Genomic DNA, 24,610 nt, shown 5'->3' with positions numbered 1-24,610 from the left:
GTGGAACATTGGTCCCTTGGAGCTATTTATTACACCATTTTCATGGACATCACTCACTTATTTGTTTTTAAATCATAGAATTTCCTTTCAAGGATAATCTTTATATACTTTCTACTGACTGATCGTGAAGACCGCATGCAGTTTCTGCTTCTCCCCTTGGAGGCCAGGAAGATACTCTAAATGGGACAGTAAAAATGTTTTCAGCATCCCAGATAACTCATTTCAAATTTCCTACAATATATCAGGAGTTAACATTTTGAAAGCATGGTTAAGCCATACACAAGTAAACACATGCTTTTTATTATTCTGTATTCAAAATGAAACTAACTTATTTCTTTCCAAACACTGTAGTTCCCATAGTCCTATTGTCTCATGAGAACATTGTGCTCTAAGTTTAGTCCCAACAAAATTGACATATTAAAAAAATAAAATAAAAAACTAGGAAAAGAGAGCTGCTTTAACTTAATAAAAGCCCAGGCATGGAAACTCTCTACATTTTTGTAATGACTCTGAGTATGCAGAATATTGAGGCATTTGAGATGACTGTAAAATTCTGTCTTTGATATACACAAGCTGACATGCAAAGCAGGCATCCAGGGTATCCTGCCGGGTAGGTGATGAGGTGTTACACTGCAAGAAAGCTGTCTAAATATGAGAGCTCAGTTTTTGAAAATTATTCATGAACAGATAAGAGATGAAATCACAAGAGGAGAAATCCTTCAGCAGTGAGGATATAGTGACAAAGTGAATCCAACCCAGGTATAGGGTATATTTTCTTTAGAATAAGTGGAAAAGGAAAACACTGAAGATGTAAATTGGAGGAAAAGAGATTACAAATATTTAAGCTTCCTTGTGTAATTCTTAATAGGGGAATTTTAATTCTGAATTTCAAAAACATGTATATAAATTAATCCATATAGATGTTTGGATAAACTAAGTGTAAGTACAGTTGTTTGTTTGTTTGTTTTTTTAAGATTTTATTTTTTCATCAGAGAGAGAGAGCACAAGCAGGGGGAGCAGCAAACAGAGCAGGTCGAGGGAGAAGCAGGCTCTCTGCCAACCAAGGAGCCCTATGTGGGACTTGGTCCCAGAACCCTGGGATCATGACCTGAGCCGAAGGCAGACACTTAACCGACTGAGCCACCCAGGCATCCCTGTAAATACAGTTTTATTTCCTTCTCTACTAGCTTTCTTCTATAGTCTGTACTCTCAGACAACTAAAAAGAAGGCATAATGTGAATGACACCAATATTTGTATCTATACATCAAGTATATTTCTCTTCTCTCCCTCTGATGATTCCTTAAGAAAAAAGAAGAGTACCAGAGTGCACAGAGGTAGAAGAAAAGGGAATAATTGTTGTTACAGAGACTTTGACACATTTTTGGAAAATGAGAGGCAGATGGAAACTTAAGGCTACATCAAAGATAGTGGAGGGAGTCACGGTCCAGTGCACACATAGGAGAAGGCTGCAGTAACACTGTTTGCCCCAGCAGAAGCCTAGAGAAGCAGCAGCCTAGGAAGAGAGAGGATGGAGATACGGAATGAACAGCAGAGAAAGGTATTAAATGACAGTTATGCCAATGGCTGAGATTTGTGCCAATCATTCTTCTTACCTTTTAACTTCACCCACATGTTGTGTAGAATCATTTGCCGTATGGCCGTGGCTCCCAGAGCAAGTCTTTTCAAAAGTGGAATGATCTGCCTAGAAATCCTACTATAGTTTTAATCAGGCCAAAATAAATTCATCATCTGCATTTTACTAATTTTAGGTTGATCTTAGGAGTCATCATTGTAAACATGGCTCTAATATTAGGCTTGCTACTGGAAACACCATTCCTACAAACACAAAATGCCACACTGCCACTCCAGCTCACAAGAAACAGCTATTATGAAATTATATATATATAATATACATATACAAATATACATAATATATGTAATATACTTATACAAATATACATAAATATATTTATATATATTTATGTATGTATGTATTTTCCCAATAAACCTATAACTGTTTAGAAAATATTTAGAAAGTGGTTAAGAGAACCCTGTCCCAGAAATTCTAATCTAATAGGTATGGCATAGCATCATGTAATTCATAAAAACTCCCTGATGAATGATTTTAATGAACAGCCAGAATGAAGAACAATATCTATAGTTATGAAGAGATAACTAATAATCCCCAGGTATAGTACATACTTCAAAGATTTTTAGAACATAAAGAATGTGTGTGTGTGTGTGTGTGTGTATACATATATATTTGATTTTCATTAAACTGGTATCATAGATTCTTTATCAATAATAAGTACTAGAAAACAATGGAAAATATTACAAGGAGAAATCAAATGGAATATAGATTTGATACTCAGTAAAATGCAAATCAAACATAAGATCAGACAAAATAAATATTAAGATAAGCAAATACTTCACATAGACCCACCCATATGATCTCATTTTACATTAATTATCATTTTTAAAGTCCTAGCTCCAAATACAGTCACATTCTGAGATACTGGGGGGTTAGGACTTCAACAAATGAATTTTAGTGGGGTATAATTCAGCCCATAATACTACGGTAACATGCCTTAGCTATTCCACTGTCTCCATTAATATTACTCTACTTTTCAAGGAGTCTCTGGTCCTAACAGATGGCTTAATTGTTCATTACCGAACTTCATAAAAGACCCATCAAGTCTCTAACGGAAAGCATCAACAGACAGTTTGTGTCCTAAGATTCCTTGAGCCCCCACCTCAAAATCCTCACCTTGTTTTTTCCATCAATCCAGAACTAAACATATCATGATTCTTACCCAATCCTAATCAGCCTACCAGCACTGAAAGTCTTGCCTTGAACCAAACCTCTAATTGTCTATAAAATCTGATTTTGCAACCTCACTCCAAGACACTTTCCAAGCTCACAGTTCTCTTTGACCCTGATGATCAATAAAGTTGGTTTTCTCTTATCAACAAGTTGTGCTGTTGATACTTGGGGATTGCAGGGGAGGAAAAATATGACCTTTTCTTCTACCTTCTTCCTAGGTTCTCTGACTGGGACTTTGTACATTAGATTGAAAAAAGACAGATGAACAAGAGGAGAACTAACAGAGTTTGTTAAGGTGTGCAGACATGTCAGTGATGAGTAACTCAAAAGAGTCGTTAGAACTTGAATTTATATAACATCTTAAAGAAAGAAAAATACATTTGTAGAGAAGTGACAAGCACAGGAGAAGGGGTTTAGGCTTTTAGAGTGCAGCCAGTTGTGGGAAGGTAAATATATGGAGACACAAATGGAGTAAGGTTGGTTTGTGCAGCTTGATCTCAGCACCTACTTTCCATCTTCTTCGTGGCCACAAAACTTCCCCAGGAGAGATTTATGGCAGTCCTCATTTCTTAGAAGTTTCTCCTTGTAGTGAGATCAGGGAAGCTCTGGGAAGATTTCTGTCTGCTTCTTGTTGATTCTCATTTGCCTCTAGCTCAAAATAATGTTCATGCCAAAATGGCATATTTTCGGGGATGGTATATTCCAAATCCCTCCAGAATCCAACATTCTACAACTTGCAATAGGATTGTCTTATACATGTGGTATAAGACACGTATTTATTATTAAAAATAATAAGATGTATTAAAAATTATTTTATTATTAAAAACAAAAAGACATGTATTTATTAACAAAAATGGAATCATAAATATCATTTATAAAAGTGGAAAAAGGCTATTGTATACTTGAGATAAAACAATATCAAAGTCATGTTCCAATTATGATGCAATTTGTGGCATAAATTTTCAAAAGTAATAATGTACTATGTAAAGAGAGCCATTTTGCCTTGATGTTCTAACATTCTCATTCAAATTGACAGGTTTAATGACTTCTAATATATATCATCCATTCTTTCCCATGAATCATCTTGGTGGATAAAATTTATATAATCATAATTTTATAAACACTCTGCATTGAATTTTAATTTTTAGAATCAACTTACAGACATTTGTGAGGGAAATAAATTTTACCAACAAAGAGAGTCCTCCATACTGATATAGAAAGGAGAGAACACAATTTATTATTGAGAAGACAATCTGACTCCATGCTTGCAGGTAGTCACTGAGAGACAACAAAGTCCAGACAAAATCTCATGCAAGTTTACATATACCAACATAGAAGGAAAAAATCAATAAAACTTTTTTTATCTCCTTGAGAGACACATATTTTACCTGTTACCAAGTGTCCTGTAAACTCAGGAGGGATTCCAAAGTTAATTTCAGGGTATGTGTTTATAGCTCCAACAGTCAGAAGACCTGAGATCTTGCAGTGCAAGATATAAAAACTGAACCTATTATTGAGTCTTTCATATTTCAAGGAACATCCTGGTAATGGGGGAGTGGGTAACTGCCTCACCTTTGTTATACAGAAAATTTCATTTTATTTACTCTTTTTTTAAAGATTTTATTCATTTATTTGAGAGAGAGAGAGAGAGAAAACCTGTGCGTGAGCATGAGTGTGGGGGAGGGGCAGAGGCAAGGAGAAGCAGGTTCCATCCCAGGACACCCGTATTAGGACCTGAGCCGAAGGCAGACAGCTAACCAACAGGGACACCGGGGATCCCTCATTTTATTTACTCATAATCAACTCCTCAAAACTTTCAAAATGTGTTATAGACTTTGACAACCTATAGGAAATAAAATCATTGCTAGAAGTTGGAAGTTAAAACTATTTGGAAATAGATGAGAGTGTAGAAGCACTTTTCTCTCTCTCTTTTCTCTCTCTCTCTTTTTAACATACAAGGAGACTGTCTAAAATTGATGGATTAAGAAATACAAAACTATCAAAAATATGTGGTATATTTGGGAGGTAGTTTAAGTAAGACCATTTCCCATAAAGTTATTTGAGTAGATATTTTTCAAGTTTGATAAAGTAAGATATAAGGATATTGTCAAGATTGCAGAGATAACTACCAACAGAATTAAGAAGAAAGATTAATATGAGTATGCATCTGGTAGTGAGACTAGATAAACTGGATAATGAAATGGCTCATTAGACCTCACTGAGCATACTTATGTAGGAGGACTTGTTAAGGCAAAGGATACAGTAGAGCATGAGAAAAAGCACAGAAAAGCCCGGGGCTCCAGAGAAGTTCCTGGAAGAGCTCTTCAATGTCTTTTCTTTAGTTATGCAGAATTCGTTTTGTCTCTGGAGAAGAACAACTGATATATGTGTAAAGAATCTTGGTAGTGGTTGATGTCCCACCAAATTTCCTGTTAGGAAGTTCATACACCTAGTTATGGGGCCAAACCAGATTCTGAACAGCTATATCACGTGTGAGTTACCGATAAGCAAGACCGCCCTGGGTGCCACAAGTTGTCAATATTAAACAGCTCATTATATATCATTAGTTACCAGACTTGTTCTTACCCTAGCCAAAAGTCAAAGCCAAATGTTGTGGCTTAACAAGGTAAATAAGCAAAGAGCTGTTCTTGTCCAGTTGTAAAGTAATTCTATGTTACACAGGATAGTATAAGAAGTAAGTGAAAGACTCCTTCCAATTTTTATTTACCTGTTTAAATTTGACAAATAACAATGCTCAAACATTAATATTTGAAAGATATGCATACCATCTGGTAAAGCATATGCTAGCTTATTTTTGTTTTTACACTTCAATAAGTACAAAAGATCTAACAGAACTCCAATTAAGATATGCTGACCAATAAAATATTATAATAAAATCCACATATAAATATATGAAATTTCCATTAATTTTTGTCATTGAAGCTATTTTTACTGTTGTCATAATGACACAATATCAAATTAGTTGTCACAGGACATTTGATTTCTATTGCTTGCTCTTTAAGGATAAAAATGAAAATTTAAAAATCAACAGACATCTGATTTAGTTTTTCAATCTACCCAAAATAGCAGAAATAATTGTATACATGTTCAAGTGGAAATTTATAAATTCTATTTTGTGCAAAGTTCAACAATCATGAAATGCATAAATACGGATCCAATTTACTTAGTGAAGTATAATTCTAAATTTGTATAAAATTTCATTAATAAAATTGAATCAGTGGCAGCTGAACTCTTTTGGTAAGAAAAATTTGTCCTTCTACTTTTTATATAGGAAACTAAACTATTTTTCCAAAAGTTTGGTCAGGTTTGTTTCTTTTTTTTTTCTGTTTCCTATTTTAGCTTCACACATATTTATGGTATTTTGTTGACTATACTAAGTTTAGAATAAGTCACTATCTTAGAAATTCTTACAGCATTTTACTTTTTCCATATGAACATTACTACTCTTTATTAAAGATGTACAAGGGGATTTTTAAAAACATTCCTCTATTTTCTTTCCTGGGTAATATGGACTTTTGCCTCTGACACCATTCACCAAGCAGATAAAGTCATAAAGCTACAATGGGAAAGAAAGGAATAAATTCCCGTCAGATAGAAATGAGTAGAAGTCAGTTCTGGAACTGGGTGGAACAGAGGGGAGAAAGGAATAGAAGGTAAGGGATAAATATCCTGAATGTTCCATATCATTTTTCTCCCCCAACACACACACACACACACACACACACACACACACACAAACACACACACACACACACACACACGAGGCAGGACTGGGCAGGTGTCAGCTGCATTCCAGCAAATAATGACTAGATAAGGGTGAAATACACTTGTTTGGAGTCCAGTACAAGAACCATGAATGAATGACATTTCTCTTTCTCTCTGACGCTAGCAGGATCCATAACTTCCTCAAGAGAAAGTGTAGAGGGAAACCAGACTTGAATGGATGTAAGTCTTGAAATGATTATCTGAAGGAGACAAAATGAAAGTAAAAGAAATAATTTTAAATTAGAAGAGTCTAGGATGAGCAACTCTGTTGTTTGTTTGCATGTGGTTACAGGAAGACACATTACAGAAAGCAAAGGAATTCATACATTTAATTCATCTGAGTTTATAGATTGTAAACTACGACTTTAGTCTAACATTTGTTTTATAAGCTTTCATTGCCTAATACAAGTTTCCTGGACCAGAGGGCCATATCTGCTTTTTATGTTGTTCTAGGCACAGCTCCTAGGAAAGGGTATGGCATTTAGTAAGCATGTAATAAATATAGGTTGACTGGGTTAATAACAGTTTCGGAAAATTAGTAAATTATTCTCAAGTCTATGCCTACCTCCAAGCCCTTCATTTGTTTCCCAAGTTTTTATTTAAATTCCTGTTAGTTAACATACAGAATAATATTAGTTTCAGATGTAGAATTTACATCACATACATACTGGACCAGATCTCTCCCATTTCTTTGTCTTTAACTTCATGTACTGGCAATACCATATTGGCAATATGGAAGTTTAGGATTCTAGCCTAGGACTCTATATTATAAGGTTTAAGCCTTATCTCTTCTAGAGGAAACAGAAAAGCCTGGTCGAGGACTTTGTTTGGAAGAGTGCAGTGTCCTGCCCACACCTGTGATTCTTATAATACAACAGGTAAGTAGCAACATTTTCTTGGAGAGAGAGGTGAGAATCAAGGTGTCATTAGGAATCAAGAATTTAGATGTAAGATAATACTGGCTTATTAGTGAGCCAGAAAGAAAAGAACAAGAATAATGGGTAGACACCGGTGAGTGAAGAAGCAACGTTCAATACTAATAAGATCTTAGGACCTATCAGATCTACATATACGTGTGTAAGAGAAGCCTATTTAAAGAATATGGACCAAATTCTAATACTGAATTTATTTGTCTCTCAGTATTCTCCTCCATATGACTATTGAGGATTTTAAACTCTATATTCAAAATCTAATCAATTCTTTCCTTCTCTTTTTTTTCTTATTACATTCAACTGTTGCATTATAATCCGCTCTTAGTTTCATTTTCCTTCGCTTGGTTACCAGGAAAATGATCAGCTCAACTATTCCAGTTACAGAAATATTAGCAAATTGGAATATAGGTCAATAGAATGCAATATGTCTAGACTAAAGTGCAAGGAGAAAGGGTAAATAAAGACAGAAATTTCAAGAAAGAGTGCAAGGGGAAATATGAGGCACAATAAAGATGTCTAATATAAGATCATTTGATATTCTAGGAGAAAAGGTAAATGTGAATAAAGCAGGTACAGTAATTGAAAAAAATACATTGACCATTTTGTTTCCTAACTGATGAAATACATAATGCTACATATAATCTAAAGAGTAGTTAATACAAAGAAACATTATCCAAGCACATCATAGTAAAAGTGCTTAAAAACTAAAGACAATGAGAAAATCTCAAAAGCAACGAGAAAAATATACACTACTTTTTTTTTAATTTTTTTTTGAAGATTTTATTTATTTATTAGAGAGAGAGAATGAAAGATAGAGAGCACAAGAGGGAAGAGGGTCAGAGGGAGAAGCAGACTCCCCGCCGAGCAGGGAGCCCGATGTGGGACTCAATCCCAGGACTCCAGGATCATGACCTGAGCCGGAGGCAGTCGCTTAACCAACTGAGCCACCCAGGCGCCCAATATACACTATTTTTAAGGAAGTAGCAATAAGACTGACTCAAAGATGATAACTGAAATAGTGAAATAAGATAAACAATGGAACGATAGTGTTAAGTATTAAAGAAAAATAATTCTTAAGGTGTACCTCTAAATTTTTTCTATTTTAAAAATAAAGGCATAGTAAAATACTTTTAGATTTAAAAAAAGAGAAAACTAGGGGTGTCTAGCTGGCTCAGTCAGTAAAACAGGTAACTTGATTTTGGGGTCATGAGTTCAAGCCCCACATTAGGCATGGAGTTTATTTTAAAAAGAAAAAAAAATCAACTGGATTTAATATAGCTTAAAAAAAAGAGAGAGAGAGAACTCATTGCCAGGAGACTTATATTAATAAATAAGCTTTTTAAGAAGAAAGGAAATAATCCTGATGGAAGCAGAAAAATAAAGGAAATAAAAAAGGAAATGGCAGATGCTTGAGTAAATAAAGATGATTATTAACTTTGTAAAGCAATGTGGCAATGTCCAGTATATTGTAAAATATTTATATAATTAAAACAAAGGACATCATAGAAAAAGTTAGAAGAGATTAAGGGATTAAAATATTCTCAGTGTTTATGAGAATGGTGTCTTTAAAGGATAAAATTAAAATAAAACTATCAACCTGATTATTTATTAAGCAACTACCCATTTTAAAACTTAAGGCAAAATAAGAATTTTTCAGGTCAACTTAGCTGGGAGAACATGCTGCCAGATAAGTGGTATCCAGCTAATATTAAAGTAAAATCTACATAATAAAGAGAAATGGCACCAGATAGAAACTGTGATTTGTAAAAATATAAAGAGTTCCAGAATTATTGTATTTTAAGTTATTATAAAAGATAAATTTTTCTCACTTTTACTGTAAAAATAATTTTCAGTTTAAAGCAAAACTAATTACAATGGACTAGTAGATTATAACATATGTGGAAGAAAATGTATGAAAAAACAACACTTACCATGAAAGGAGAAAATATAGGTATATTATTAAAAGGTTCTAAACTTATGTCCAAAGTGGCATACTATTATTTCAGGGCACGTTGTGGTAAATTAGAGTCATATTGCAAACACTAGAGCAACTGTGAAAGATAAAATATGGTAAAGAAAATTTTACAAGTTCAATAGGAAAAATAAAATAGGATATTAAAAATACTTAATACTCAATAAAAGGCAGAAGATGAAGGTACAAGAAAAAAGAACAGAAGAAATAGAATATTAATTATAATATAAATAGTAACATAACAGTATTAATGTAATTTATAATTTCATTCAATGAAAATGGAAAAAAAATTCAACCGAAAAAGCAGAAATTATAGACAGAAAGGACAAAATCCAACTTTATATGTAATAAATTCAATAATGACACCCAAAAAGATAGGTCCAAGTTCTAGTCAGCTATAGGAGAATTAAAACAGAAAAGAAATTAGAAATAATTTAAACTGAATGATGATGAAAACAAAATAATTCTGCTAAGCAGTGCCAGAGGGAAACTTATAACTTTAAATTCCTACATTAGTTAAAATAATAATAATAATAATCATCCAAAATAAATGATTTAAGGATCTGGAAAAAGAAGAGCAATTAAATTCAAAATCAGTAAGTTTTGGTAAATAATAAAAGAATGGAAATAAATAAGAGACTGAAAAACAGAAAAAAATCAATGAAGGGATTTAAAGTTTTTATAAATCTTTAGCTAGACAGTTCAAGAAAGCAACAACAAGACGGATTACCAGTATCAGGACAGAAAGAGGAAATAAGACTATCAAATTAAAAAAAAAATAAAGTAATACTGTGTACAAATTTAATTAAAATAAAAGTTAAAATTTTCTCCAGAAAAAGTAGAAAATTTGAATGAGTCTTTATCTGTTAAAGGAATACATGATTGAAAACATTTTCACAGAGGATTCTCCAAAGCCTGACTATTTTCACTGATGAATTATATCACACATTAATTTTTATTATTATTTTAAAAATATTTTATTTATTTAAAGAGAGAGAGTGTGTCCACAAGCAAGAGAGCACAAGCAGGGGGAGCAGCAAAGGGAGAGAGAAGCAGACTGCCCACTGAGCAGGGAGCCAAATGTGGGGCTCGATCTCATGATCCGGAAATTATGACTTTAGTTGAAGGCAGTCGTTCAACCGACTGAGCGACTCAGACGCCTTATAACACACATTTAAAGAAGCAGTATCACCGTGGTGCCTGAGTGGCTCAGTCATTGAGCATTTACCTTCAGTTGAGGTCCTGCTCTCAGGGTCCTAGGATCGAGCCCCGCATCAGGCTCCCCGCTTTGCGGGAAGCCTGCTCCCTTTCACACTAACCCTGCTTGTGTTCCCTCTCTCTGTCAAATAAATAAAATCTTTTTTTTTTAAAGAAGCAATATTACCAACTATGTAAAAACTTTTTTTTAAAGTGAAAGAGACAGAATGCATGCCCAACTTGTTTTTTGAAAACACAATTACTCTGATACCCAAAGAAGGAAAGGCAGTAAATAGAAGAAACTTAAAAATGAATATCCCACATGAACACAGATGCAAAAATATTATCAAATCCAAATATATCAATATATGGAAATAATGTTATGAATGAATGACATTTATCCTTAGAGTGCAAGACTTAACATTAAAAGTGCATCAATATAAATCATGAATAAAATGGAAAAAATTGAGTATTTCTGTATAACAGAAAATCTTTTGAATAAATTTCAACACTTTTCAACACAACAAACTATAACTAGAAAATATCCTTGGCCTGACAAAGAACAGCTGTAAAAAATGTCTTAGGTAAAGAACAACCTGATTGTTGCCTATCTATTCTACTAAAATTGATCTAAAACTTCCACAGCATTCCCAATCACATTCTCTACCACCTTTTTTTTGGGGGGGGGATGGAAACTGACACCCTGAATCTATGTGTCCTCAAAATATGGTAATGTGAAATACTATGAATAGTCAAAATGTCTTGTAAAATAAGAACAAAGTTGGACTATATAATTTTACCTGATTTTAATGTTTACTTATGAGGTTATGATAAGCAATACAGTGTGGTATTGATGTAGATACAGACATACAGATCCGTGGAAGAGAATGGGGAGTCTAGAAATAGATCACAGGTACTCATTTTTATTCATCAAAATTGCCAAGGTAAATCAATACAGCATAATCTTTTCAGTAACTTTTTCCCTTGAACTCAATATCCACCTGGAAATAAAAAAAATTGACTCACATGGTACACAAAAATTAACTTAAAAATGATCATAGGGATGGCTGGGTGGCTCAATCAGTTAAGCGTCTGACTCTTGATTTTGCCTCAGGTCATGATCTCAGCCCTCAAGAGATAGAGCTGGGTGTGGAGCCTGCTTCAGATTGTCTCTCTCCCTCTTCCTCTGCCCCTCCCCCACCTCTAAAAAACAAAAATGGTATGGATCTAATACAAAAGCTAAAATTAGAGATCTAAAATAAATTAAAAAAAAAAACTAGGGAACATATTCACAACCTAGGACTAGGCTAAGATTTCCTAGATAGGAACAAAAAGCATGAAACCTGAAAAGAAAATACTCATGGACTTCAATTTAGAATTTTTAAATACTGTCCAACTAAAGTTACTATTAAGAAAATTAGAAAAAAAATTAAAGTCATGGAACAATATATTCCCAACACTGATTCACCGTACATAGAACTTTTATTTAGAATCTATAAAAATCCCTTACAGTGTGCCTGGGTGGCTAGTCGGTTAAGTGTCAGACTCTTAATCTTAGCTCAGGTCTTAATCTCAGGGTCATTGTTTCAAGCCCTGCACTGGGCTCCATGCTGGATGTGGAGCCTACTTAAAAAAAAATTCCTTAGAATTCAACACCATGAAGATAAACAAGCAGTTGGTTTTGAGAAAATGATCAAATGCTTTGACAAATACTTTATAAGGAAGATATCCAAAGGGTCCAAAACCACATGAAAAAGTTCTCAACGTCATTAAGGAAATGAAAATAAAATCAAAATGAGACACCAATGCACACACATTACAATTTTAAAAAGACAAAATTCTAAGTGTTGTCAAATATTTGAAGCATCCACAATTCTCTTTCTTTCTTTTTTTCAGTTTTTAGTTTTTATTTAAGTTCTAGTTAACATATAGTGTAATATTGATTTCATGAGTAGAATTTAGTGATTCATCACTTACATATAATACCCAGTGCTCATCACAACAGGTGACCTCCTTAATCCCCATCACCCATTTAGCCCATCCCCCACCCACCTCCCCTCCAGCAGCCCTGTTTGTTCTCTATAGTTAAGAGTCTCTTATGGTTTGCCTCCCTCTCTCTTCTTTTTATTTTTCCCTTCCCCTATGTTCATCGGTTTTGTTTCTTAAATTCCACATATGAGTGAAATTGTATGGTATTTGTCTTTCTATAACTTACTTTGCTTAGCATAATACACTCCAGTTCCATCCACATCCTTGAAAATGGCAAGATATCTTTCTTTTTCTGATGGCAGAGTAATATTCCATTATTATATTATATATTATATATTTTATATATATATTATTATTATCACATATTGTTGATAATGCCACTATAAACATTGGGGTGCATGTGTCCCTTTGAATCAGTATTTGTGAATCCTTCGGGTAAATGGCTAGTAGTGCAATTGCTGGTATTTCTATTTTTAACTTTTTGAGGAACTTCCATACTGTTTTCCACAGTGGATGCACCAGTTTGCATTCCCACCAACAGTGTAAAAGGGTTCCCCTTTCTCAACATCCTGGCCAACATCTGTTGTTTCCTGTGTTGTTAATTTTAGCCATTCTGACAGGAATGAGGTGGTATCTCATTATGGTTTTGATTTGTATTTTCCTGATGATCAGTGATATTGAACATCTTTTCATGTGTCTATTAGCCATCTGAATGTCTTCTTCGAAGAAAATGTCTTCATGTCTTCTGCCCATTTCTTAACTGGATTATTTGTTTTTTTGGATGTTGAGTTTAATAAGTTCTTTATAGATTTTGGATACAAATTCTTTATCAGATATGCCATTTGCAAATATGTTCTCACATTCTGGAAGTTGCCTTTTAGTTTTGTTTATTGTTTCCTTTGCTGTGCAGAGGTTTTTATCTTAATGAAGTCCCAATAGTTAATTTTTGCATTTGTTTTCCCTTGTCTCCGGAGATGAGTCTAATAAGTAGTTGCTACTGCCGATGTCAAAGTGGTTACTGCTTGTGTTCTCCTCTAGGATTTTGGTGGATTCCTGGCTCACATTTAGGTCTTTCATCCATTTTGAATTTATTTTTGTATATGGCGTAAGAAAGTAGTTCCAGTTTCATTCTTCTGCATGTTGCTGTCCAGTTTTCCCAACACCATTTGTTGAAGAAACTGTTATTTTTCTGTTGGAGAGTCTTTCTTGCTTTGTTGAAGATTAGTTGATCACGTAGTTGTGGGTCAAGTTCTGGGTTTTCTATTCTGTTCCATTGATCTATGTGTTAGTACTATACTGTCTTGATGACTACTACTTTGTAATTTAACTTAAGTCTGGAATTGTGATTCCTCCAGCTTTGCTTTTCTTTTTCAAGATCGCTTTGTTTATTTGGGGTCTTTTGTGTTTCCATACAAATTTTAGGATTGTTTTTTTCTAGCTCTGTGAAAAATGCTGGTGGTATTTTGGTAGGGATTGCATTAAATGTGTAGATTGCTTTACACAGTATAGATATTTTAACAATATTTGTTCTTCAAATCCATGAGTATGGAATGTTTTTCCATTTGTGTGTGTGTGTGTGTGTGTGTCCTCTTCAATTTCTTTCATAAGTGTTCTATAGTTTTCAGTGTACAACTCTTTTCTTCTTTGGCTAGTTTTATTCCTAGATATCTTATGGTTTTCAGTGCAATTGTAAGTGGAATCGCTTCCTTGATTTCTCTGTCTGCTGCTTCGTTATTAGTGTATAGGAATGCAAGTGATTTCTGTACATTGATTTTATATCCTATGATTTTGCTGAATTCCTGTATCAGTTCTAGCAATTTTTTGGTGGAATCTTTTGGGTTTTCTCCTTAGAGTATCATGTCTTCTGGGAATAGTGAAAGTTTGACTTCTTCCTTGCTTATTTGGATGCCTTTTATTTCTTTTTGTTGTCTGCTGAGGCTAGGACTCCAGTACTATGTTAAATAACAATGGTGAGAGTGGACATCCCTGTCTTGTTCCTGACCTTAGAGGTAAAGCTCTTTCCCCATTGAGGAAGATATTAGTTGTGGGTCTTCTATATATGGCCTTTATGATGTTGAGGTACGTTCTTTCTATCCCTACTTTGTTGAAGTTTTCATTAAGAATGGATGATCATTTTGTTTTTATCTCTTCTCTTATTGATGTGCTGTATTACACTGATTGATTGATTTGCAAATATTGAGCTGCCCTTGCACCCCAAGAATAAATCCCACTTGGTTGTGGTGAATGATTTTTTTAATGTATTGTTGGACTAGGTTTGCTAATATTTTGTTGAGGATTTTTGCATTTATGTTCATCAGCTATTGGCCTTTAGTGCTCTTTTTTGGTGGTGTCTTTATCTAGCTTTGTTTTAAGAGTAATGCTCACTTCATAGAATGAATTTGGAAGTTGTCCTTACTCTTCTGTTTTTTGAAATAGTTTGAGAAGGATAGGTATTTACTTTTCTTTAAATGTTTGGTAGAATTCACCTGTGAAGTCATCTGGTCCTGGACTTTTGTTTGTTGGGAGTTTTTTGATTACTGATTCAATTTAATTGCTAGTAATCAGTCTGTTCACATTTTCTATTTCTTCCTGATTTAGTTTTGGGAGGTTATATGTTTCCAGGAATTTATATACATTTCTTCTAGGTTGTCCAATTTGTTGGTGTATAAGAATAGAATTATCATATGATCCAGTAATCCCACTACTGGGTATCTCCTCAAACAATATGAAAACGGTAATCAAAAAAGGAGTGTAAATTGACACAGTCCTTTTAGAGAATAATTTGTCAGTACCACTAGATGTTAAACTATAACTACCCTATCATCCAGCAGTTGTACTGTTTAATATATTTCCTAAAGAAATATCTGTCTAGAAGAAGGCATATACAATGACATTCTTTGTGACATATGCACCCCTATATTTTTTGCGCATTATTTACGCATGGATATGCGTAAAATATGGAAGCAACCCAAGTGCCCATTGATATACAAATGGATATATGAATATATATATATGCAAAGTGAAATATTACTCAGCTATAAAAAATAATGAAATCCTATGATTTACAATAACATGAATGGATCTAAACAGGAAAATGCTAAGTGAAATAAGTCAGTAAGAGAAAGATAAATACCATATGAATTCACTCCTATGTGTAATCTAAGAAACAAAACAAATGAACAAAAAGAGACAATATAGAGAACAAACTGGTGGTTACCAGAGGGGTGAGGGGTGGGGGATGGGTGCAAATGGTGATAAGCACTGGGTATGTACAGAATTGTTGAATCACTATACTATACACCTGAAACTACTATAGCACTGTACGTTAATTATATTGGAATTACTATTTTTAAAAATGTGCAACCAGAAAGAAAAAAAATATGAAATACAAAAGCCATAAAGTCCGTAATTTTGACTACATCAAAATTCACACTTTAAAAATTAGGAAACAAAGCTACAGACTGCTAAAATATATTGTCAACCTATATAACAGAGAAGAGATTAATATCCAGAATAGATAAGGTATAGATGAGAAGAAATTAGTTTTTAACTTTTATAATAAGAAAAAGTTCATTTCCTATTTCCTACAACAGATACAGAGCTCATATAAATCAGTTTTAAAACCATAGAAGATTAGAAAAATATTTTAATTGATACTATTATATGTGGAGTTTGTGGGGTATTTGATATTGTAGGAGTATAAATTGACACAGTCTTTTTAGAGAGTAAATCGTCAGCACCACTAGAAGTTAAAATACAACTACCAGCAGTTTTGTACTGTTTAATATCTTTCCTAAAGAAATACCTATTTGTGTATACAAGAAGGCATATGCTGTGATATTCTTAGTGACATTGTCTGAGACACTAAAAATTTAAAGCAACCTAATTCCTGGTCAACAAAAGAAAAAAAAAAAAGAATTCCAACTCATAAATAAATACGGTCAGCACATACACATGCACACAAATATTTTAAAGAACATTTCCAATTGAAAAAACAATACTGAGAACAATTTAACATTGTGAATATCATCAAATGGGCTTCTGTCTATTGTATAGTAAGATTTTATATGGTAACAAACATTTTTTTTTTAAAGATTTTATTTATTTATTTGAGAGAGAGAGAGAACGAGAGATAGAAAGCACGAGAGGGAAGAGGGTCAGAGGGAGAAGCAGACTCCCCGCTGAGCAGGAAGCCCGATGTGGGACTCGATCCCGGGACTCCAGGATCATGACCTGAGCCGAAGGCAGTCGCCTAACCAACTGAGCCACCCAGGCGCCCTGGTAACAAACATTTTAAAGGATGACTATTTACCTTTTGATCTACAAGCAGTATACTTAAAAATAAAACTTGTTTATCTGACATTTACTCACTATTGAGACTTAGAGTGAGTGCTAAATAATTGGGTTGACTCATGAAATTGGTGATATTCAACAATTCTGACCTTCAGAAATGACAACTTCTTGTGGTTCAATATAATATAGTATAAAGAGAATAATTTCTACTTTTAATTTTCTTAGGTTATGTTTCCAAGCAAAATTCCATTTAAAAGGATCTCGAGATCATTAAAGATTATTAGTCAAAATGTGAGATGTGTACATGCCTCCTGTTTTCTCAAAAATAAGTTGTTTGTGAAATGCAAGATATAATATTTAACACTATAGAGTAACAAATTAAAATTTTGAGGCAGTTCTCCCATTTCTAGGCAGATTCCAAGTTTTTATTCTCTCAGGAAAATATCTTTTTTTAAATTTAAGGGAGATTTTTCCATTAATTACTACATTAAAGATTGTATTCTAGATTAATCTCAGACACTGTTCAGTGTTTGGGAAGGTTGTCAAAGTACATACTAATATATTCCAAATTTTAAAGATAAAATATGCTCAGAAAGTTTGTGTTACTTGTGCAAAGTTATGTTGATGGTTGTGTAGCAAAACAGCCACCATTAGTCAGTCTGCCTTGATTCCAAAATGTGTATGATACTCCAGAGTAGAAAACTGTATCCCTGATGGATCAGATGTCTCTAAGCACTTTTTCCTTTGACACTTAAATTACTGTTTGGGAAAATGACTATATTCAGGAGAAGGTTGAAATGGGTAAAACAAGGTAGAGTTAAGGCAGATATTGAGTTATTAATAACTCGTATGATTGCCCTCTGATTTTAGCACTACGTTTTAGTTTGGGGATTAGGGACACTAGAGTTTCTTCTCAGCTGGAATATGAATAGAAAACATTATTACCTGAAACATGAATTGAGAGATTCCTCATTTATTTTTGTTGATAATTCTATCAGATATTATATTAAGTATCACTTCAAATTCTACCTTTTGGGAAACAAAAGCAGGAAGTGGAACTAAGCCAGCTCCATCAGAGCTGAGAATTTGAGAAAGAATTTGGTTTTACAGTCACAGCTAGCCATGAATGTTCCAGTCTAAAATGGAAGATTTGGAGGGAGTACAGACAAACTCAGTAACAGAGAACTAATAGATCAGGGGATAGCAATGATGGAAGTTGAGGTTGTATTATGAAGGCAGAAGCTTAGAGAAAAGAAAACAGTAGATTCATATCAGTCTCTGTAAAATATCATCAATAAGGTAAACATCCATCCTGAGTGTATGGAACCATTCTTTTTAGAAACAAATTTGATAGAATTTCTAGAACCTTGAAAACAGTGTAAAAACCCTATTTCAAATTCAGATGAATAAATATGTCCCTGTGTAATATAAAATGGATTTTAAATCACATATTTAGAACCTCTGTGTGTAGCAATAACTCTAATATGTGATTGTCAAGTTTAATATTGGACTGAGTTTCAATCACATTTTTATAGTAAATACTTTTTACGATAAAATTCTGTTTGTCTCTATATGAAGTTTATCATGTTTCCAAAGATAAGTTCATTTTTATAGTTTTAGCATACCATTATGATTATATTAACTTGAAAGAAAAGCATTCCTTGACTTTGACTTTGATAACATACATCCAGTTAACACTGACCAAACAAAATACTGAAAAATCAAGAAAGACCTTAATCCCTAACTATGAAATAAACAACACACAGTTATGTAATTGTAACAAGTTTTATTTTTTAATTTTTTTAAAAGATTTTATTTATTTATTTGACAGAGAGAGAGAAAGGGAGAGAGGGAACACAAGCAGGGGGAGTGGGAGAGGGAGAAGCAGGCTTCCCGCGGAGCAGGGAGCCCAATGCGGGGCTTGATCCCAGGACCCTGGGATCATGACCTGAGCCAAAGGCAGACGCTTAATGACTGAGCCACCCAGGCGCCCCTGCAACAAGTTTTATTAATAATGTTGAATTCCTATAAGAATTTACTACATATTAGGTTACAAGATAAGTGAGAATTTATAAGATTGTAGTTAATACCCTTATTTTATATATGAGGAAGCTGAAACCAGAAAACTAGAGTAATCTGCCATAACTCAAACCGGCTATAATAATTGTGTCAGGATGTGAAGTTTGTGTTCTTTCCAATGTAAACTACCAATTCCTCTGAAGCTCTTATATATTCAAGACACAAATCACTGCCAGGAAGCTAAGATCAGGAGAGATGAGTAGAATTCGGGCAGAACTCTAGAAAATGGGTACAGAATCAACTAAGGATCATACATATATATGAATTTAGATGTCACATTCCTTGAATAATGATAATTATTGATGCTGATGGCATTTATTGCTATATTGCTAAGGAATCTGGATTCAATCTTGTGTTCATTAAACACGTAATATTTTAATATTTAACTTATCATTTTTCTGAAATTAACATATGCATAATAAAATCACACACATATAAGGTATATAATTATATATTTATCTACATTATATATATATGTGTGTGTGTGTATATATATATCTTAACATTGTAAATGTGTAAGTATATACATAACTGATACAGGGATCACAGTGTAGTTTTATGACATTAACAATTATTTGTTATTACTATTATTAGTGCCAGATTAAAGAGAAAATTATTTAAATATCTAAAAATCCATGTTTATTAAGATCTTCCTTCCTTCGTTCCTTCGTTCCTTCGTTCTTTCGTTCGTTCGTTCGTTCGTTCCTTCCTTCCTTCCTTCCTTCCTGTAGTCTAATTGGCATACAATGTTACACTAGGTTCAGTTGTACAGTATAGTGAAGCTTTTCTGATTTTTAAAGGTGAGGAAACAAATCCAGAATCTGTGTTTTAATGGCATTTCCTAAGGGATTCTTATTCTCTGTTGCTATAACTTTATTAGTGTTCCTACTTGCTATTCTTTGTGATCTGTCCACATAACAAAGATTTGCATGTATTTTCTTATTCTTTTCATTGTTTAAAGTGCTGCCTTTTGAATTAGGTCTTTGATTGGATGCCTGTATTTCTTTTCAGGGGTCCTAGGATATCAATGATGAAATCATTTTTTCTTTCTTTCGACTTTTAATTTGCCTGCAAACACACTAGTTGCATTTATTCTTTAAGAATCTTCCAATGAGCCTTCTTCTTCCCTGAAGATCATATTCTTGGCTGTATTCCCTAACTCATATTTCTTAGAATATTATGTCATTTCTGGCTTCCTCTTTCTTGGGCTAATCCATTAAACACGGAGAGTTATGTTACCTCTTCCAAAATTTTACACAACCAGATCCTTAAAGGTTCCTAATGACTTCTTAATCATAAAGACATTTCCTTTACCACTATGCTGCTTAACAGCTCATTTGATGAAGTAAAAAGAGCACTGGTATTTTGATCAGAATTTTGTCCCTGTGTTATTTTCCATGTCTTTTTTACCCATATACACAGAATTTAGATAATTTGCAAGGCTGTTGTTTGACTAAATAATTTATGAGAAACACCCCAAATACCACAATTTCATGTTCAGTATTTATAGATTGCATTTCTCCTACCAATCTATGTTTTATTAGATTATAAATTACATGAGGGTAAACTGTTTTAATCTCTGCATTTTAATACACCCACAGTAACATATACAGTAGTAATCAAAAGATATTATTTTATGTATGAAGTTATTTTCCTTTCATCTTGGTGAAACTAAACAACCTCTAAAAAAATATGAGTTCTGTCTTTTGATTTCTCTGTAACATATTCATCTGGGAATAGTCTGCTATTCCCTTGGTGTCAGAAATCACCTGTATGGTCTCTAAATCTGCATTCCTGGCTTTGAAATCTCGAGTTCAAGTCCTACATATTTAGTTCATTGATAGTTTACTTGTGCTGCAAACTGAAAATAAGCTCTTTAGGTTGATGTTCCCATGTTACTTTGGGGAGGGGCTATGGTATAAAAATGATCAGCAATATTATCCTCCTGCTTATTGATATTATATCTCACCACTTATTTAAATGGTGCTTCCATCCTCTCAGGCACTATTTGCCTAGAAATACATAATCTATGACTAAGTTCAGCCAAGAAAATTGAAAATTGCATCTTTTACCTCTGCAATTCTTTTCTTGTCTAGCATTCTACCCTGTTTACTTTTACCTTAGAATGTTGAAAAAGAATAGTGATTGCCCATTTGCTTTTTGTTGTTGTTGTAATATATTTCTTCTGTTTATCTTTTTCTTCTCTTTTATTGTGGTAAGAACACTTAACATATGATCTATCCTCTTAACCAATTTTAAGTGTATAACACATTATTGTTGACTATAGGTTACAATGCTAACAGATCTCTGGAAATTATTCATGTTGCTTAACTGAAACTTTATGCATAGTGATTAGTAACTCCCCATTTACCCCTCCCTGAAGACCTGGCAACCACCATTCCACTCTTTGATTTAATGAATTTGACTATTTTAGCTATCTCATATAAGTGGAATTATGTCGTATTTGTCTTTCTATGATTGGTTTATTTCACTTAGAATAATCCTCAAAGTTCATCTCTTTTCATATAATGTGGAATTTTCTTCTCTTTTTCAGGCTGACTGGGATTTTATTGTACGTATATACTACATTTTCTTTATCCATCAATTGATTGACATTTATGCCTTTTCCACATTTTGACTATTGTGACTAATGTTGCAATGAAAATAGGAGAGCTAGTAATTTGTTGAGATCCTAATTTCAAATATTTTGGATAAATATCCAGAAGTGGGATTGCTAGATTATATGGTAGCTCTATTTTTAATTTTTTGAGGAAGCTATGTACAGTTTCTATAGCAACTCTACCATTTTGCATTCCCACCAAAAGTGTTCAAGGGTTCTAATTTCTCCACATCCTCACTAACACTTGCCTTTTTTTAAATTGAAGTATAGTTGACACGCAATGTTACCTTTGCTTCAGGTGTACAACATAGTAATTCAACAATGGTATGTTATGCTATGCTCACAGATGTTCCTCAAAAAAATTAAAAAATAGAAATAACTTACAATCCAGTAATTCTATTACTGGGTATTTAACCAAAGAAAATAGAAACACAAATTCAAAAAAGATATATGTATCCTTTATGCTTACTGTATTTTGTTTTTCTAATAATAGCCATGCTTAACAGTGTGAGGTGATATCTTATTAATGGTGCTACAAAAAAGAAATCTACAGGTCAGTACTCCTGATGAATACAGATGCAAAAATTCTCAACAAAATACAAGTAGGCTGAACCCAATAGCACATAAAAAATTATTATACATCATTACCAAGTGGAATTTATCCCTGAGATACAAGGATGGTTCAACACACAAAAACTGTGATATGCCATATTAACAGAATAAAGAATAAAAATTATATGATCATCTTAGTAAATGCAGAAATAGAATTTGACCAAATTTAACACCCTTTTATGATAAAAAAAAACAACAAACAAAACTCTCAACAAACTAGGAATAGAAGGAAAGAAACTAACATAATAAAAGCCATATATGGAAAGCCATACTCACTGGTGAAAAACTGAAATCTCTTCCACTAATATCAGTAATAAGAAAAGGATGCCCACTCCCACCACTACTATTCAACATACTATTGAAAATCCTAGCCAGAGACATTAGGCAAGAAAAATAAGTAACAGACATCCAAACTGGAAAAGAATAACTAAAACTGTCTCTCTGTGCATATGACATGATCCTATATACAGAAAACCCTAACCCTAAAGATTCCACAACTAAAACTGTTAGAACTGATGTAAAATTTCAGGAAAAGTTGCAGAATACAAAATCAATATACAAAAATAACTGTACACTAACAAAAAACTACTGGAAATTAAAAAGATAATCCCATGTATAACAGCACCAAAAAAATTAAAATAAAGTTAACTAAATAGATGAAAGACCTATACACTGAAAACTGCAGCACATTAATAAAAGAAATTAAACACTAACAAACTGGAAGTCATCCTTGTTCATGGATTGGAAGACTTAATATTGTCACAATGTCCATACTACTCAAAGTGATCCAAAGATTCAACGTAATTACTATGAAAATAACAAACCCATTTTATACAGAAATAGAAAAAAGCAACTCTAAAATGTATAAGGAACTTCAAAAGACCACAAATAGTCAAATTAATAGAAAGAAGAACAAAGTTGGAGGCATCACACTTTCTGATTTCAAAATATAATACATAGAGTATTATGCTACAGTATTCAAAATGATAATGGTACTGGCACAAAGAGAGACGTATAAACAAATAGAAGAAAAAAGAGAGACTAGAAATAAATCCACTCATATATGCCCACTGACAAGGGCATCAAGAATACACAACAAGAAAAGGACAGCCTCTTCAAAAACTGGTGCTAGGAAAACTGCATATCCACATGCTAAAAAATGGTATCAGACCTTTATCTTAGACCATACACAGAAATCAACTGAAAATGAATTAAAGACCTACATGTAAGACTTAAACTGTAAAACTCTTAAAAGAAAACAAAGGAAAAGTTTGGTCACAATAGTCTCTTCATGATTTCATGGAGATGACCACAAAAGCACAGGCAATAATAACAGCAAAAATAAACAAGTGGGACTACATCAAACTAAAAAGTTTCTGCACAGGGGTGCCTGGGTGGCTCAGTTGATTGTCTGCCTTCAGCTCAGATCATATCCCAGGACCCTGGGATAGAGCCCTACCTGGAGTTCCACATTCAGCTGGGAGTCTCCCTCTCCCTCTGACCCTCCCTCTGCTCGTGCTCTCTCTCTCTCTCTCAAATAAATAAATAAAATCTTTAAAAAAAATGTTCTGCACTGCAAAGGAAACAATCAACAGAATTAAAAGACAACCTGCAGAATGGAAACAAATATTTTCAAACTATATATCTGATAAAAGGTTAATCTCCAAAATATACAAGAAACTCTTACAACTCAATAGCAAAAAAACTAATAACCTGATCTAAACATGAGCTAAACACTTGAATAGACATTTGTTCAAAAAAGGCATATAAATAAATGGCCAACAGGTACATGAAAAAATGCTCAAGCTTACCAATAATTAGGGAAATCAAAACTATAGTGATTTCCCATTTTCTACAAAATACAACTGAGGATGTCCATGATCTGACCGCTGGCCCATGCTTACACCACTTCGGGTTCTTTATCTCACTGTTCCCTCTTATAAATAGCATATGTCAGCCACCTTAGACTAGTCAGTATTACCGATATAGCTTTGGTAACTTTCCAATGATGTTCACCCTTCCTTTGCTGCTAGAATGCTTCCCTCTCATTCCTATCATTCTTTGAAAGCTACACAGTCTGCAAGCACTGGGCTTAGTTCCTAATGCCCAACTCCATTAAGCCTTAGAACATCAGCCTTCTAAAGTTAAGGTTGGCTTACTTGGCCTTCTATAACACATAAATTCTTTTTTGGTGAGGGAATACTGGTGAGAGAGCATTTATCATTATCTTATTCTAAACATTATGTATATTTTATCTCTACTACTCATGATTTAATTCTTGGAATCACGAACTCAGTCATAGATA

At 33.5% G+C, this 24,610-nt stretch overlaps 1 long non-coding RNA gene across 1 annotated transcript; it reads right to left on the bottom strand.

The window, feature by feature from the left end:
• Window positions 1-6,541: 6,541 nt before the first annotated feature.
• Window positions 6,542-24,217, bottom strand: LOC113916346. Its single transcript, XR_003517915.2, has 3 exons — window positions 24,117-24,217; window positions 9,475-9,594; window positions 6,542-6,811 (listed from the first exon to the last, which is right to left on the bottom strand). It is a non-coding gene; the product is annotated as an uncharacterized LOC113916346 (long non-coding RNA).
• Window positions 24,218-24,610: the final 393 nt, after the last annotated feature.

The sequence above is a fragment of the Zalophus californianus genome, chromosome 1 (genome assembly GCF_009762305.2).
Source record: "Zalophus californianus isolate mZalCal1 chromosome 1, mZalCal1.pri.v2, whole genome shotgun sequence".
Classification (NCBI taxonomy): domain Eukaryota; kingdom Metazoa; phylum Chordata; class Mammalia; order Carnivora; family Otariidae; genus Zalophus; species Zalophus californianus.
The sequence above is the reverse complement of the archived record's forward strand: the minus strand, read 5'-3'. Positions and strand labels throughout refer to the sequence as shown.